The sequence below is a fragment of the Prunus mume genome, linkage group LG5, assembly GCF_029339155.1.
Source record: "Prunus mume cultivar Tortuosa linkage group LG5, ASM2933915v1, whole genome shotgun sequence".
NCBI classification, from domain to species: domain Eukaryota; kingdom Viridiplantae; phylum Streptophyta; class Magnoliopsida; order Rosales; family Rosaceae; genus Prunus; species Prunus mume.
In genome coordinates, this window is record NC_142702.1 from 14,358,961 (window position 1) to 14,370,288 (window position 11,328).

Below are 11,328 nucleotides of genomic sequence, written 5' to 3' on the forward strand. Positions count from 1 at the left end.
AAGCTTGCGATCAATCGAAGCACTTTGCCCCAGCTGCCAGCACAAGGAACCGCGTTGAAAAAGTTGGAAAGATTGTTACGACGTCCTTTTCTTCTTCCAACTGTCGCAAATGGCTTGTCGAACACGGTATATGCGTCAGATTGACAATATCCATGCCAAATCTCAACCCTCATAGAAAACCTTGAGGAATATATAGTACGAAATAAAAGAGAGACATATTATGAGAACAAACTGTTACGTAAGGAAACACAACTGGAACTGTAAAATAATATAAAGTACAATATTTTCTTGAGTGTTGTTCTTCTACTTAGTGTGTTTGGTTAGTCTTCGGTTGTCTACAAGTCTTATTTGCATACTCCCTTTGCACACCTGTTCTGAGGGAGCATTAACTTTCTTTCATGTAGCCATACCCGCAGACACTTTATATCCAACAAGTTATGCACTTGTACCAATAAAATAGGATATGATATCACATTCACATTAGAATCACCAAGATTTAATATCTCAAATAGCATTCGGATGGAACCTTGCCGAAAGTTTAATGTCTACGGAAGTTTGTATTTGTTGCTTGCTTTGCTTTCATAAGCCTGCGGACTGACCTGTGTTGCATTAATCTTTTATACCCATTTTTGTTTTCAGTTGATTTGGTATTCATGATTTTTCAAAGCCACAACCTGTCGTTTTTGTTGCTTGCAAAAGCCAGCGTGAGGAAATCGTATCTGAAAAAGAAGACATAACTATGAGAACAAACTGTGCGTTATTACATTGGGAACACAAAAGAAAAGCAAAAAAAAAAAAATGTAAAATAAAAACTACAATAATATATGTCTAGCCTCTAAGCCTTCTTTTCATCGTGTTGATGGGCATTGTTACCATTACATACAACCTCTCTTGTACATTGTCAATGAATCGAAAATACACATATCTCCATGTCTTGTTAACAACTAAAGAACCACACACTCCCCAAAATCCCACTATGAACCCCAACGCAGTGAAAATATAAAACCATGGAAGTTGATGAGGTTCATTGTCCAAGTCTTTGTAGTTTGTGTCATCTTCATCAATGCCCATATTTGATCCGCACTTATTTGGAAGGTGGGCACCACAAAGTTTTAGATTCCCCTCAAAGGCAAAAGTGTTGAAGGTTTGGATCTGAGTGCTTGTTGGAGTTGGTCCTCCAAGATTATTGTACGAGACATTAAATTTTCTCAAGAAACTAAGGCTCGCCAATGACGATGAAATTCTTCCACAAAAATGATTCATGGAGAGATCCAAAACCTCTAAATTTTGTAGGTTAGATATTTGGTCTGGAATGACACCGGAGAAGTTGTTGGAGTAAAGAGCCAACTGGCGGACAAGGTGCAATTGTCCGATCTTAGCAACTATATCACCAACAATGTTATTGTTAGACAAGTCTATCGTTGCGGGGAAACAAGACAATTTATGCGGTTGAAAATTTAGATTTGGAGTTATGCTGCCGAAGACAGTCAATTCAAATACATATCGGTCTACTTGAGATGCAATAGGTTCATAAACCAACCTTGGTAGTCTACAAAGTTGCTTTGGAAATTCACCTGAAATTCGGTTATTTGACAAGTTGATAAAAAACAGTCTAGGAAGATTCCCCAACCAACTTGGAATTGGCCCAGTGATTTGATTAAAAGCTAGAATCAAGATCTCTAGATTCTTGAGCTTCGATAACCACACAGGTATTTCACCAGTGAGATTAGTACCAGCCATATTCAATACCCGAAGATTTTGGAATCTGTCAAAATCAACCATCCCTTCATCAAATGGCATTCCCTCACCCACAAAGGAACCAATAAGCGAGAGTGTGTGAAGGCTTTTGCAACTCATCAATATCTTCATTGTGCCTGTGAGGTTGGTGAATCGGTTGTAACCAAGGGTGAGGAAAGACAAGGATTTCAATGAAAGAATCTCAATTTGTATTTGCCCCTCTAGATGATTTCTAGTCAATGCAATGGCTTTTAGGTACCCCTACATGAGTAAAGGCTTACTGAAAACATACCAGTAAAGTTATTGTACCTTAGGTCAAGTTTTGTAAGTTGACTAAGTCTGGAGAAATTAAGCATGGAGATATCTCCTTCAAGGTTGTTGATTCCCAAACATAGTTCTACAAGTTTTGTGCAATTCATCAAAGATGTGGGAATAGTACCTTCTAAATGGTTGAAATCAACAGTCAAAAACTTCAACTTAGAGAGCTTCCCCAAATTTAGAGGAAGCTCGCCGCTCAATTGATTAAGGTTGAGGTCAAGGATTTTAAGGTTGGTGAGGTTGACAATTTTATCACTAATGGCTCCACATAGTGAATTGATAGGTAATGAAATTTCTTCAAGTTTTGTACCATTATAGATATCTTCTGGAAGTAACCCTGAAAGGTTATTGTGACCAGCACGAAAAACCTGTAGTTTAGAACACTCCCCTAGCCCAAGAGCAAGGTTGCCACCAAATTGATTGGAAGAAAAGTCCAATAGCCTAACAAAGGGAGAGTAATAGAGACAAATAGAGGATGGGACATACCCTATGAAGGTATTGTTGCTGACATTGAAACTAATCAAGTTTCTTGCTTGTTGGAAGAATGAAGATGGAATTGCTCCAAAGAAGAGATTGCTCGACAAATCGACTATCCGAATTTTGCTGGATGGTAGAGAAAGTGGTAGCTCCCCATAAAGATGGTTATAGCTCAAATCAAGGATCTCAAGACAATTCAAAGACAACAAGAATTGAGTCTCAAGTGAACCATATAGTGAGTTGTGGGAAAGGTTTGAGTGGGTGAGATGTGTGAGATTTCTAAGTGAAGAGGGAGAGATACCTCATTTGAGCCCTTTGGAGGGTAAGAGCAAATGGGTGACCCAATCATCTTGATCACAAGTGATGCCCTTCCAGTGACAGCAATCAAGTGATGTCCAATTCAAAGGATGAGAAGATAGAGTGGAGGCAAAGGACAGGAGGGAGCAACGTTCAATTTGGTTGCAGGCATGAATATTTATAGATATAATGTAGGAGAATAAGAGGAAGAGAACGAAGCCATGAGCCATTAAGTTAGCAACGTTGCTTTGTGTGTGTGTCATTGTTCACAGGTTTGTATATGTGTGTGTGTGTGTGTGTGTGTGTGTGTGTGTGTGTGTATATATATACACAGAGAGCTTCTATTGAGGGATTCCTCAAATAAGCTCATTTGAGGGACACCCCTAGTAGGGACCACTCTAAATTATATTTCAATAATCCAAACCCTCTATTTTGTATATACTAATTCAAAGATCATCTCTACAAAAAATCACTTGAATCCGATTCATTTGACCACTCAATTGAGTTATTAAAAATTTAGTACTTTTTTAAAGCACCATGTTCATTGATTTCGTAAGACACAATTGGATGTCGAAACGGTTTCCGATTTGACTAATTTTTTTGTATGGTTGATCTATGAATGAAAACCTAAAATGTAGGGTACGCTAAAGGGCATCTCTCAAATAATTTATTTGAAGGATCCCTCAACAGAAGGAGACTAACATATATATATATGGGTCATGTTATGGAAACCAACTTTAGATACCAACTTGTGTACCATCTCTCTAATAGAGGTGGAGCCCACTAATACAATGGGTCTCACGCTCCATTAGAGAGATGATACAAAAGTTGGTATCTGAAGTTGGTCTTCCTAGCATTTTCATATATATAGGGGCGGATCCGTGGCACCATATTTTTGACACAAATTTTGAACCATTACATTAGACTATAATAAATGGCCGAGATTAAACAAACTAATTCTTTAATTAAAATTTAATTTAATTAACTTTGCTATTCAATTTTCTCTCTCCTCATTTATGTTTTCACATCTTCCTAAAAGCATCAACATTCTCTCTAACTACATCTTCTTCTTCTTCCATGACTTTCCATTTTTTCTCTCTTCAATAATTTTTTTTTTCCTTTGAAATAACATCAAAGTCCAAACACCATTTTCCTCCATAACAAGAAACAACAAACCCAACCCATTTAGCAAAATCAAATACCCAATAAGGAAGATTGACGTAAGGAGGAGGAAGGTTGATCTCTGTGTTGTTTTTTTTTTTTTTTTTTTTCCTGGTGCTGTTAAAAAAAACTTCTATTTCCCCTTGCTGTGAAAAACAAAAAAGGATCAAGCATAGGGAATATGACTAAATTTCTAAATTTTAATATATATGGAGAATTTTCAGTTAACCAAAATAAAAAGAAAGGAGCCATGGTTGCTGTTTGTCTCAGTCAATTAGTTGCTAACTTATTCCATATTGAAAAGAAAAAAAAATTGACATTACTGATAAAGGGGGAAAAGAAACTGATTGAGATTCATTGTGATCATCCCCAATGAAATTTCAAGAAACTAAGAGCATGATTACCCTGCTCTCCCATGGAAGTCCCCCAAATTCGTTCTGATTCTGAATGGAGCGAAAGTTTATGTGTTTTTTTATCTTGACGATCCCATGTCCCTTGGGTATTTTCTCAAACTTCATATGCATTTCTTTGTTTCGATCTGGATATGAACCGTGTCAAAATAGATAGTATCAATTGCATATAACTAGCAGTAGGCGAATGGAGATTTTTGAGACATCGAAGCTATGGAGTAGATTACCAAGGCTAGGCACGGAGGAAGGGAGATGTAGAATTTGGGGTACTGTGCAATTCATAATTATTATATCAAAATAATAATAATTTTGAATAATGTATTATTTTAGACATAATAATAAATTAGTAGTGAGATTTAATCTGAGCCATTAACAATGCTTAAATCTGATGGTGCCACGAAACCGCCCCCATATATATATATATATATATATATATATATATATACATCCTTCTATTGAGGGATCCTCAAATAATTTTATTTGAGGGACGCCCTTTAGGATACCCTACAATTTTTTTTCAAATGATCCAAACCATCTATTTTTTAGGTCTTCATTCATAGATCATCCTTACAAAAAATTAAACAAATTGGAAACCGTTCAACATCCAATTGTGTCTTACAAAATCAATGAACCCGGTGCTTCAAGAAAGTACTAAAATTTTAATAACTCAATTGAATGGTCAAATGATATCGGATTCAAGTGATTTTTTGTAGAGATGATCTTTCAATGAGTATCTACAAAATAGACGGTTTGGATTAGTGAAATACAATCCGGAGTGGACCCTACAAGGGGTGTCCCTCAAATAAGCTTAATTGAGGGATCCCACAATGGAAGCTCTTTGTATATATATATATATATATATATATATTTTTATTTATTTATTTATTATTATTATTATTTGAAAGGTTTTTAAAATTTAGCATTTTGATTTTGTTTTAATATTTTGGCTATTTTCTTTTGTTTATTATGGAAGTTACAATGGTTTAAATTTTTAGTGTTTATTTTCTGGTCATTGCCGTAATTTTTCTGGTTTAATGTGTCTGGAGGTTATGAGTGTTAGATGCCTATAAAAGGTCACTCCTCCTTCACATTTGAACACACCACAATTAGATTTCTCTTTTCTCATGCTTTCATATATTCCCTACTTTCCATATTATTATTTTGGGCAACGTTTTTATCCGACTGTAAACATGCTCATATCGGACCTTAAGCCTGTGTATTGGGGTCATATCTTGGAGTCTTGTATACAATCATTATCTGCATGTAGGAAGGCTACAATGGCTTTAGGACAGCGTCTTTGACGTGCTTTCACTATACCAGACTTGCTTTCTTACTCTTGACATATTTTATTTATTTATTTGTTTCTTTATTTTTACTTTACTATTAAAGCTTTATTTTATATATTATTTATATCTAAATGTTTGAATAAGAGTTTTACAAAAAAGGAAAACACAATTTTTAATTATAAGAGGTTTATAGAAAAGGAAAAACACCACTTTTAATTATGATATGTAAGAGCATCCATAATCATGCTCCCTACTTAGTTAAAATTTACCTAAAAACATATAAAAACGATTTTAAGAGCTCTTTATAAAATTTAAACTCCCATCATGCTCTTTAGTTTAGGGAGTCATAAATGATATAACTCTTTTTTAATTGGTCAATCTCTATTAAAAAATAATATAAACATAGTTAACATTAATTAAAAGTTTAAAATAATCATAAAATAAAATAGCATTGAATTATATGGAATCACTAGGAGTCTTTTCTCTCTTCTCAGATTTAGGAACTCTATAGGTTTCCCTATTTTAGGGAGGTTGATATATTTTAGGAGGTTGATAGGGATTCATCTCTAAAATTTGTCTAAAGAGATGGTTTAAGGAGCCCATTATAGATGTTCTAAGTCGCCAAACAGACAACCGCATGAAGCAAATAGGGAGCCCACTAGGAGACCATTGGAAATTGAGAAGTCGGCAAACAACGACCGCATAAAGCAAATTTTTCAGATTCAAAGAGAAGACCTCATTGGGTCTTAAGTGGGGGCCACCAGAGAGGACTTTGCTACTTAATTCAAAGGACTCATAGTTTCTGTTGTGTTGATAATTTTTCTTGGAAATTTGGAACATTACATTGCTAGTCAAGCCTGACCTCAACATTTCATTGGCGTGACGTCCTATATTCACAAGTCACAAGTCATGTCCTATATTCCCAACATTTCATTGTTGATTTTTAGTACAACAATGGCGAAAATTCTGGGGTATATTGGTGGTACAGGTGCAGTCACTGATTCAAGGGATAAAATTGCAGTTTAAAAATCAAGAGTTGAGATTGAATGACCTGATGACTTGTTCAGCCATTTCTTATTGAACATCACATGCGTCATATGTGACTGATAGAAAGGAAAAGAGATCCAGACTCCTGCGCTAGAGGTCTTCCACAAGAAAACCCAATAAGCTGCCAAGACTTCATCGCCGTCTGTCTGCAGCCAAGACATCAGAGTCCGGCCTTTTTTTTTCTTTTTTTTTTCTTCAAGGAAATTTGAGATTGGCCTTGTTAGTTTGCATCAGCATAGGAAAATAATAAACTTGATGATTCAAATGATAGTGGTTGAGGACAAAATGTGAATTTTTAGAAAGCATTGCAATCCTAATTGTTCATAATTCATGAACATTAATTTCGTTATCTTTTTCTAGTTGTTTTAGGAAATATGGCGTCCTAGTTTCTTCTTGACTTAGTTGCCTTAGATTAAATGATAGTGATAAGCTTAATTCGAATGAATTAGTTTGAATTCCAATCTCAAAAAACCTTGTTCGTAGGCATTTTATGTTCATGAAAACTCCTTCCTTTTTTTTTCTTCACAAAAATATTTAGGGGTGCATTGGCAAATTTCTTAGATGAGAGGTTGAATCATCTATATTCACTACTACATTTTACTATTTGTGCAACGAGACTTTGCGCGATGAAGACAAATTCGTCGCGCAAGCATCATTGCTGTGACGGAAGAAGAGATTCGTCGCGCAAAACTACAAACTCTTGCGCGAAGCAAAGTTTTGTCGTGCAAAGTGTACTTTGCGCAACAAAATAACGAATCGTCGTGCAAAGTGGGAAAAAAAACCCGGGAAATTTTTTTTGGCCCCAAATATTTGCTGGACGATATATTTCGTCGCGCAAGATTCCATGGCGCAACGGTTACATTTTTCGTCGCGCAAAAGTGGACAGGAAAAACTGCGATACGGATTTTTTGGCAGAAACTCTTGTGCGACGGAAATTTGTTCGTCTCGCAAAGCGCGATGTCGGCAAGTTCTCGGCGACGAAACTTGCGTTTGCGAGACGCCGTTTAATGTTTGCGCGACGAAGAATGCAAAGAAAATTTTGCCATTGCAGAGTCAAAATGCAAACTTCTTCGTCGCGCAAACTTCTTCTTCTACATATCTGCATTTCGCCATTGCAGAGTCAGAATGCAAAGAAAATTTTGAAAAATCTGTCTATGCTATGCTGCGCTGCTGTCTCTGCTAGGAATTCAATACGCTCATTGGGTAAGTATTACTTGTTGTTTGTTTAAAAGTATTTAGGGCTCGTCAATGGGCCGGGCCAGGCCGGGCTTTAAAGAGGAGAGAGAATATCGGGTCGGGCCGAAACGGGCCTACTTCATTCGAAAAAAATCATAAACTTAATCATAAGGGCATTTTAGTCTAAATTTGAGATTAAACTCACTTAATTCCAATATTTTCACATCAAACCAAATTCATAAAATACCCAATAAAGTCACACAACTTAATAAGATTTTCCACAAAAATAATAAAACAAAGTATTATTTTTGAGGTTATTGCATAATTAGACCGTAATACGTTTTAAGAAATAATTTTAAAAAATAATAAGTATCAAAAAGATATTTTTTTTAAAGGATGGTATAAATAAATATGCAAATGTTTGGTGATGTGTTCAAGAAAAACATGATTATATTTGGTGGTACGATTATGTTTCATGATATGATTGTATTTAGTGATATGATATATTGTTCATTTTATATATATATATATATATATAATTGTTGTATTAATAATTGACACAAATTAATGTGCTAATCATCCAATTATAAACTATGAATGAGTAAAGAAAAGTAAATGAAATGAAACAAATTATATATGTGATTTAAGTGATATAATCCTAATCATAAACTCTTATTTCTACATAATTATATATGTATGCGGGCCTAACGGGCCGGGCTTTTGTGGGCGGGCCGGGCTTTCTTGGGCTTAACTGGGCCGGGCCTATGGGCCAGGCCGGGCAGACACTCAAGCCCAAGCTTAGCCCTGCCCAAGGCGGGCGGGCCATCTCAAAGCCCATAACGGGCCGGGCCGGGCCTTTTTCCAATGGGCCAGGCGGGCTCCCATCGGCCCATGAGCCCGCGGGCTAAATGATGAGGCCTAAAAGTATTAACGTAAATTCGTACTAACGGTATTAATTTTGTTCTCATTATAGGCATTTGTAATTTGCTATTGTGGAGAACGATTCAGAAGTTATGTTATTCATTTTATATTACATTATTTACATTATGTTGAACTTAGTTTGTTATAGTTATATTTTTTGTTGTGAAATTATATTTATATTATGTTGTTAAATTGTGCGTGTCATAGTACAATGTGGTGTGATGTACGAAGTTAATTGAAATTAACTTTGTACTTTTATTTTTATTTTTTAGTAACACTTAGTTTTCCGTTCGAGATTAGTTGGATTTCGTGCATGGATGCGTAAAGCATGACTGCGGTCCAATTAATTCTTGAATTATCCCATTATTTGGACAATTTGGTAATGCATAGTGTTGTCACGTAATCTACGGCTACAGGATTAGGTTTCGATTGTGGAGATTTCGGTGTCATCTCGACGCGTTCTTCGTGGTACGTAGGTATTTATACCTATGGCCACCTTAAGAATCTGTATTGAGATGTTGGCGAAATTCATCCACGTCGAAATATAATCTCATGTAGCCGTAGGTTACGTGGCAGGACTATGCATTCCCGAATGGGATAGAGCCCTTACCGGAGGCATAAGGTGACATTATAACTTCGTATGAAGTTGTTGTGTTGTGATTCTGGTTTCAGGAATTATGGACAGGAGGTGAATACAGAACCCGAGCAGATGCGCAGACAAATACCTGGATGGAATCGAGGATTTTATTGAGTTTGCACGTAGACACAACCAGGTGCAACTAGAATCCGTTGTCTTTGTAAGAGGTGTAACAACACGTTGTGGGAGACAATTGAAAATGTTAAATTTCATTTAGTAAGGAATGGAATGATTAAGACATATAGCATTTGGAACCTTCACGGGGAACAATTAGAGCATGCTTCGTCTTCAAATGCCACAAGAGTGAAAAATGTTGAACCTATTGTGGATGCTAATGATCAAGTCATGGATATTATACAGGATGTTTTTCCATTTGCATTGACCAACATCAATCAAGAAGAGGAAGATGACGTGTCTACACCAACAAACAGTGCAGAGTTTGAACAATATGAAAAATTGTTAAAAAATGCCAACCAAGAGTTATACCCGGGGTGCGAGAGCTTTTCCGTTCTCGCGGCCATTGTGGAGCTAATGCACGGAAAAATAAAGTATCGTATGTCGAACCTGTGTTTCCATTACTTTTTGGGGGTTTTCAAAAGAATGCTTCCGACGGACAATTGTTTGCCGAAAGACCATAAACACGCGTAGAAGGTGTTGAATGGTCTGGGATTGAGTTATGAAAAAATTCATGCTTGCAAAAACAATTGCATGTTATTCTACAAAAAGCATGAATCGTTGGATACATGTCCTATATGCAATGAGTCGAGGTTCAAGATGACATCTCAGAATAGGACGACTAAGATCCCACAAAAAGTCATGCGTTATCTACCCCTGAAACCTAGGTTGCAGCGATTGTATATGTCGACGCATATTGCACAGACATGAGATGGCATAAGGAAAAACAGGTAGACGATGATGTGATGCGGCATCCTGTAGATGGGGAGGCATGGAAAGAGTTCGATCGAACGTTCCCCGAGTTTGCTGCTGATCCCCGAAATGTTAGATTGGGACTTGCCACTGACGGATTCAATCCGTATGGGGTTCTAAACCAACACCATAGCACTTGGTCGATTTTTGTATTCCCATATAATTTGCCGCATTGGAAATGCATGAAAAAATAATACACGATGATGACTGTTTTGATAACTGAGGATCCTGGCAGGTCAATCGATGTTTACTTAAGGCCGTTGGTTGATGAGCTGAAGGATTTATGGACAAACGGTGTTCGCACATACGATAAATCAACTGGGAAGATGTTCACTTTGCGGGCAGCAGTTATGTGGACTGTGAATGATTTCTCAGCATATGCAATGGTTTTTGGATGAAGCACAAAGGGTTATATGGCATGTCTTGTATGGAAGGAAGATGTAACTTTTGGTTGGCACGCTGGAAAAGTTTTTTACCTTGGTCATCGGAGATGGTTGCCATAGGACCGCGAGTGGAGGGAAAAAGATAAAAAGTTCGACGGGAACACATAGTGTCACCTCAGACCTAGAGAATGGTCCGATGATGTGATATTGGACCAGCTTAACCGGTTGGATTTTGCTCCGTTCGAGAAAACATTTAGTCTGATCAGACCTTCTATACATATGAACTGGACACACAAGCTTATGTATTTTGAGCTCCCATATTGGTTGAAACTCAAATTGAGGCACAATCTAGATGTGATGCATGTTGAGAAAAATGTATTCGACACATTGGTGGGCACGATTCTAGATATCGAGGGCAAGACAAAGGACATGATCAAAGCTCGTCTTGATTTGGAAACAATGGGCATACGAAGGGGTTTATGGATTAATAGGGACAGTGATAAAGCTAGAAGGGATCTTGCATTCTTTTCTATGAAACCTGAATGACAAGA

The 11,328-nt window shown here is 36.8% G+C and overlaps 1 pseudogene; it reads right to left on the bottom strand.

Moving 5' to 3' along the window:
* Positions 1-718: 718 nt before the first annotated feature.
* On the bottom strand, positions 719-3,059 carry LOC107881231 (receptor-like protein 3 pseudogene; annotated as a pseudogene).
* Positions 3,060-11,328: the final 8,269 nt, after the last annotated feature.